The 7,202-nt window shown below is 37.4% G+C and overlaps 1 protein-coding gene across 4 annotated transcripts in view; it reads left to right on the forward strand.

Annotated features, from left to right (window-relative positions):
- Positions 1-1,472: 1,472 nt before the first annotated feature.
- Positions 1,473-7,202, forward strand: part of LOC125504487 (ecdysone receptor-like) — a 78,748-nt gene continuing 73,018 nt past the window's right edge. For all 4 annotated transcript variants that reach the window (XM_048666557.1, XM_048666560.1, XM_048666562.1 and 1 more), the window contains exon 1: positions 1,473-1,641. The gene's annotated coding sequence lies outside the window, so the exon portion shown is untranslated. The remainder of the gene's footprint in view (positions 1,642-7,202) is intronic.

The raw sequence follows: 7,202 nt of genomic DNA on the forward strand, positions 1-7,202 counted from the left end.
AAAAAAGTTCTCTTCTACAATTTTTTGATGAAAAGGCACAGCGGCAATGATGTTTTTTGTCATTAACAGATAGTTACAGGTGGATAGCCTTTGTCAATAATAACAATAATTTGTAAAACTGTGACTTACTTTGAATTTCCTTTCACGAATTTGCTGATATGCGATTAGTTCAGGGGAAATGCTACAGTAAGATAGCAGAGCTGAAAGAACTCAAGCCAACAAAGGGCGAAGAGAGTGGTTCCAGGAAGATAGTGGGCGATAGATGTTCGGGTTCCAAGCACAGAGGAACTCGTATTGGATATAACTGAATCAGGGCCTTCCAGGAGCACAATAACTGACACTTTCCCAAGCACCAAATAAATACCGAGGAAGGGCTACATTCCTACCACGTTTGTACCATACACACAGCACAAGGAGATACAAATGAAGCAGGAGTTAATTAACTGAATACGAGAAGCTGCTTGMTAAGAGTGGATAATAAGGAGATTACACAGGCACTAGCTTGTTTGGAGTTAACCATTCAAATGTTTGGTGTTGTAGGGTTTATTTATAAACACCCATACTCGAGGTTATGAGAACAGGTTGACATTTCGTCAACAAATCTTGTTGAATTTACCGTTTATCCTTGTCTATCTTATTGTCAGTCTGTACAATTCCATGGTTACCGGAGTTTCAAATAATTACGAAGCCACAGGTATTTGCGCAATGTTACTTAGGCAGATTACCTTGAAAAACATTGCTGCCGTATTTCTGATATAGTTTTTTCCAAATTTCKTTGTTTTCAATAACCATTAATTTATTTTACTATTTTYTCTGTACTCCTATAACAGCGCCAGACAACACCTCCAGAGTAATGACGCCAATTTTGAATCACCCTGTATATATATTTAATAAATTTTGAATTTGAATTTGAATTTGATATTCAACTGTTAACATCTTCTAAAAATTTTCAATATTTTTCTTGTACTCCCCAGGGGAGCCTTTATCACCCCTTAAAAGGAATGACGCCAATTTTGAATCACCCTCTAGTATTTTGTCTTCTTTGTCGCCCAGGCTCCTTTGTKACCTGCTCCTTATTTAGTTAACTAATCTTCATATCTTCAGGCTGCAATGTCGACWAACCAAAGGTTCTGTCTGTTCCAACTCACTTTTTGTAGGGCAACATAAGCCAACAGGTGAATTTTGTCACTAAAATTCCGACTGATTGGGACTTGATGGAAATGTGAAACTCGATCAAAATATGTGGTGGCCAAACGAAATTCCTCAAGACATCGGCCGACAGAAGCGGATTCATTAACAATGATGGAATTGAGGCCAAATACTTTTCCCTCACGTTTCTACATAGCGGCTCCGCTGGCGGAAAAATTCAATTTGGTAACGCGCCGGCCAACGACGACCGTACGCATGCGTCCACTCATTGTACACGAGCGCGTACGCCATGCGCACGAAAAATGCAGTCGTTTCGCATTATATCAGTTCAGTTTTAATCGGGATTAGGTTTACCGCGTGTAGAAGGCCCTGACACACTAAATTCACTATTTACATCTGTTGTTGATGTTCTGTAACCGATAGTGCCCCCGTGTTTGACGTTAGTGCAGGTGTAATATGGATTATTTCGCCTTAGCCGCTCACTAGTGCCATGTAAGTTCGCCGAAATTTAGGTCGCTTGCCCGACGACTGTATTATCACACGTCATGTGGCCTAGAAATGGACATTACATGGTACCGATTCCTATTTCGACCAGTGCCAACCCTCGACCGTAGTGGCCATTCTTCGCGGCGCTGGTTCTAGATCTAGTGCCTTCTTAAAATCCCCGATAAGTCCGACAGCAACAAACTTAACCTAGATTTTTATTATTTTGTTTATGAAATGCTTCTGGACTGCATGCTGCATTGTTTCACTGATAAATGCCCATTATTCTATTGGTTTACTTCGTTTTTAACTATCGGGCTTATCGTTGTGTTCACACAGTAACTAGTTCACTCACTTTGCACTTTGATGGTCTTTGTATACGGTTTTTTCAATTACTTCTGTATTTTTGTTGCCTCCTAACCTAATAGCACACAGGCACTAGCTTAGCCTAGGCGCGACTTACATAACATACATAAGGTCCTACTCGTTCAGCGATATACAGAACAACACGTTTGGATTGGTGCAACCTCTGATTTTTTGCAATTTTTCACTAGAATACTTGTAAACTGCGCCTGCCACGATTTGCGTAGTTTTGCACATTATTCCGGTGTTTTATTCACTTTTACATCACGAACATTCGGAACTTCTGAAGATAGGAACTCTAATGCCCGGTTGCACCGTTTGGCTAAACAGTGATTAAAAATTCAATCGTCGTTTAGTTTGAAAAATGTGTTTTACCGTCGCTTAACCAGTGTTTTGTGTATTCTAAAAAATTTGTACGTTCAAACCGCTCTAGATCTGCGTTATTGCAACTTTTTGTTTTGGACGTTTTCTGCCTGGAATGTTGCAAGTCAATACTCAGACCCCATCTAATATATTTAACTTAAATTAAACAAAGTTATGCATTTTCCCCGTGCATAATTATTTATGCTTGCACACTCCTGTTGCAAAAAATAAATGCTGTAAAGATTTTATTAAATTTTGTAAATGTTTTCTGTCATGATTTCCCTGAAATTGCTTTATTTTAAGTGTACTTAAGGAAAAATTGAAAAGAAAGCGAAACTCCGCGAGTAACGCACATAAAGTACATGAGCGCCGGATGCAAATTTTGCAATTTCTGCTTTTAGATTGTAAAAAAGTCTTAGATGGTTGGGAAGAAAATTGCACTTCCGTTTCCGTTTTCTAGACACTTGAACCTGAACTTTAGCCATCTTGGAAATTTGAGCGCTCAAAATTGCGGTAAAATGTCCCACCATAAAAAAAAGTGTCCCAGCAAACATCAATAAAGATCACTCTCGTGTAAGGTCAAACATGTTTCCGCAATTTGGACTTGAATTCGGTTATATCGAGAATATAAGAAAAACCTTTGAAAAATGTCCAAGCGATGCCTTAAATTCATAAGAAATGAGTTCGGAAGAAACATTATGAAATCATTCGGTTCCGTTCAGCGCAAGCTTTTGTATCAAAAGCAAAGTGTCTTACTTTTAAACGACAGTTTTCTCGATTTTGCGGTGCAAATCTCACTTTTTTTTTCAAAACCCATTTAATAGAGAATTTTTTCAAACTCAAAGTTCAAATGCTCTTAATTTGAAAAAAATCGGTATTTGAGTTCATGTTTTTTTGCAACAATCTAAAGAAAAACAGTTTTTGGTTTTTTCTTTATCAAATTGAACTTGAATGTTTCTTCTTGGGTTTTAATTCATAGTTCAAATGAAAACTGCCCCTGTTTTCTCACCCAAGTTTCACTTACAGAATGGTGTTTTTAATTATTTATCCAATGCTAAGAAATAGTGTTTTCTAAACTAACAACTTTCTTAAAACTTCGGCTTTTTGTGTAAAACTGTCCGCATTTTCCCAATCTTCTATTCTTCCTAACTGAAGTTCTACTAAGTGAATAGTATATTGAATTCTTTATCCAGTGGTGGGAAAACGGGCTCTGCAGCTCAATTGATTCTTGAGATATGCTGAAAAAGGTAGCGTTGTGTTTTGAGCCGATTTTTATTGTTAGTTACTTTGAAATGTTGGCTGTTTGTGGGAAAATTGCCAGCATTTCCCTAATGATACACTTCTTAAATGTGCCCTTCAGTGATCTATCCAGTGGTGGAGAAAGATTGAGGGTCTACCTCAATCCCTTTCTGAGAAATGAGGAAAAAAGTGACGTAAAACGCGAAATTATACGCTAACCTTGCACCTAAATGTGCGATATTCTACTTTCGTTTAATGCGTGAAAAATTGTTCTTTGAAAGAAGTAAAAGCATAGTAAGCAATTGAGGAAAACCATTGAAACTGTCCAAATTATGACTTAACTTTATAGGAAATGAGTTAGGAAGAGATTTTATGAGATCGTTTATTTTAAGCTTGTGATTCAAATGCAAAGTTGCTTCGAAAAATTGTGGTTTTTGTGAAAAGGGAACAGCTTTTTCGGGTTGTCTCTGCAAATCTCATTTTATCAAAATCCATTTGAGAAAACATTTTTCTAATTCAGAGTTTTATGCACTGCATGGTACTTTGAAAAGGATAAATTGAAGGTTTGAGGTCAAATATTGTTCTGCAAAAATTCATCAATATAAAACTAGTTTTTGGGTAGATTTAATAAAATCAGATTGAACTGGAATTTTTCTTCTTGGGCTTTTAATTCATAGTTCAAGGGAAAACTGCCACTGTTTCCTGACTGAGATTTAATGAAAATTGCGTCGTTATGTTTGATACGATTTCGAAATTTTGCCGAAACCGCAGAAAACCACAAATTACGGGTCTATTTAGTGCTCTGTCTAGTGGTGTAGGAATCTCTGAAACTGAGCGAAAAGGCGGCATAATGTATGAAGTTTTCTGGCCACTTAATGAATGACCCTTTTAATTCTCTATCCGGTGGTAGAATAACAGGCTCTGTAGCTTAAATAGTTCTCGAGATTTAACGAAAAAAGCGGAGTAGTGTTTGAGCCGATTCTGCACTAAAAAAACAACGGCGCAAAACTTGCACTTTTCTAAAACTTTGGGTTTTTTGTAAAAACTGCTTGCATCCCCCCAGCGATGTATTTTCTCGTAAATGTGTTTAAAGTGCACTATCCAGTAGAACAGAAATGAGCTTCTTAGCTCTACCTGTTCAAGAGTTAAGAGTAAAAAAGTGGCGACGTTTTTAAAATATTCAAATTCGGGCTTGTGTGAAAACTTCCCGAATTTTCCAACTGAAGTTCTACTAGGTGAATAGTCTTTTTAATTCTCTATCCCGTGGTAGAGAAACCGACTGTGCACCTAAATTGGTTCTTGAGATATGATGAAAAAGGCAGCGTCGTGTTTGGGTCTATTTTGGATTCTAAAACCGAGCACAAACAATAGATATCTTTGGCTTCATTCGGTCTGTAATTTGCAAAATTTTCACTGCAAATGAGTTGTGAATATAAAAAATGTGGGCTGGAACGGTTCCAATCTCCCAATAAATCCTGATTTGGCAAAGGAACATTAATTTGCATTTTTTTGTCGAAAAAGTGTCCTAATTTTATGATTTGGATGAATCTTCACTTCAAGTAGAAACCTTTTCCGTCATAGGTGTTTTTAAAGTGAACCTCACGGCCCGCATCCACCCCAATTTATGCATATGTTTCCCAAAAAAAACGTCCCTCTCCAGTTGTGTTTTTTTGCTTATCCGGTGCCGTTTGGGGCATGGGAATGGAAAAATCAACAGACACAAAGCGTAAAAAATGTGTAAAACCGCCACATTTTCGCCGCTAAACTGGCTTATATTAGGAGCTGAAACATCGAAGAAACCCGTTGCACTCTGTGCTAATTTAATTAGGAGTAATGCGCTTTTGCCTCGCACAACTCCGTTTTCCACTCTGGAAATAGCTTGAAATAGTTTCTTGGGGTACTATTTATAGTGGAACATTTAATTTTATCCAGCAGCACGCTTTGACTGCACAAAGCTAATAACCTACACATCCAGTATGCGTTTTATGTGCGTAGTTTTAAGGAAAAGCGCCCAAATGTAATTGATCCAGCGACAATTATTTGATTGAAAGCGTTTAAATCGTCAAAACGAGCTCATTATGTAAGTCAGTTTTGTGTGATTGAGTGCCAGAATGTGAAAATTAATTGCAAAATGGCGTTGCCAAGTCCCAACTATGGACTTCAAAGAAGGGAAACGGATGTCTATTTCACTTTGATGATTTGCACATGTGGCGGACTTCGGCCTCGATTCTCTAAGCCAAAATCTAATATTTGCCCAATAACTGTTCGAATTAAATTCAGCCCAGATCAGGCCAGAGAAGAACTTGGTCAAGTGCTTAAATATGGGTTTAGTTGTTTAATTAAATTTCAGTCTATTTTAACTAGATTGGTGGCAGTTCAGTAGCAGTTTTCTCCGCTCAAATTGCGATTTGATTGAGAAAGTGCATGTGCACTTTTTCTGGGCATTTGTGTAGTAATTCGCACTATAAAAGCCTGGTGTTGTACAGGAAACGCAATTTGTCGCAACGAAATATCGAAATGCCTTGATCTCGTTTCCATGCTTCAAAGCGTCTGTTTAACAATTCCTTCTTACAACAATTCCACCGCTTTTTACTTCACTCGCCGATTATTGTAATGCAAAATTGACGCTAAGAACTGTTTGTATTCAATTACTGTCTGGCACTTTGCACGCCGGCAAACCAGAAACGCTCTGTATTTATCGGACATTTAGCTCCAATTGAGTTTTCCCCGATTTGGGTCATGTGATTTCCATTAAGCTGTTGGTATCGACAACAATGTGGAGCAATTTTCCTATTGAGAACACCAGAGGGAATCTATTTTCATTCTTGCCCACGCTTCTGTTGAAACTAAAAACGCGTCCTATAAACGTTGCCTTGCGTAACGTAGGAGATTGATTCATTGAATACTATCGTATATAGCTTCGGAATATAGTTTCGAGTAAATATTAGATTTTATGAACTTGCAAGTGGCTGAGCATGAACCTGGTACAGAGTGGAAATTGGACCGTGTTGAGGCTTTTTGGGCTTGCTTAGCGAGTACGAGAAAACGTATGGTCAATAATAAATAAATATGTTGTTTATTACAAACTTCTTTTTGGGTATTTCGCCCTGCAAATGTGTGTTTGGATTCTGGATTCTATGGCTTTGATGATATATTTTAGCTCAAATTTATTAATCTGATTAATAGCCGAATTTCCAGTGAATCACCTCTTTGCATTGTCGTCAGGAGGTATTTTAAAAAGGGACAGAACAATAGTGAAATCGTATGTTTCTCGCTAAAAACATGAGACATTTTCGGGAAAGCCTAAACTAAAAAAAAATGCAAAAGACGCTGATCAAGACAGTTAGCAAACATTAAAAAAGATGCGTGACACTTCACAACATCAGTTCTCGTTGTTTGGGTTTGGGTCAATTACTTGCAATAAAATTCCCTCAAAAGTTCACAATAACAATAAAATAAGTTGTACATAAGTTCTATATTGTTAAGGCGGATTCATTTTTTTACAAACTTTTTTTGGGTATTTCGCCTCAAAAATTTTTGTCTTTAAAAAAGACAGAATTTCCTCACGTCTTTTATTACAGATTGATAAATAGTGCTCCTATTTC

This window comes from Dendroctonus ponderosae, unplaced genomic scaffold (genome assembly GCF_020466585.1).
Source record: "Dendroctonus ponderosae isolate FM_Combo_2020 unplaced genomic scaffold, Dpon_F_20191213v2 Dpon_F_20191213_5, whole genome shotgun sequence".
NCBI classification, from domain to species: domain Eukaryota; kingdom Metazoa; phylum Arthropoda; class Insecta; order Coleoptera; family Curculionidae; genus Dendroctonus; species Dendroctonus ponderosae.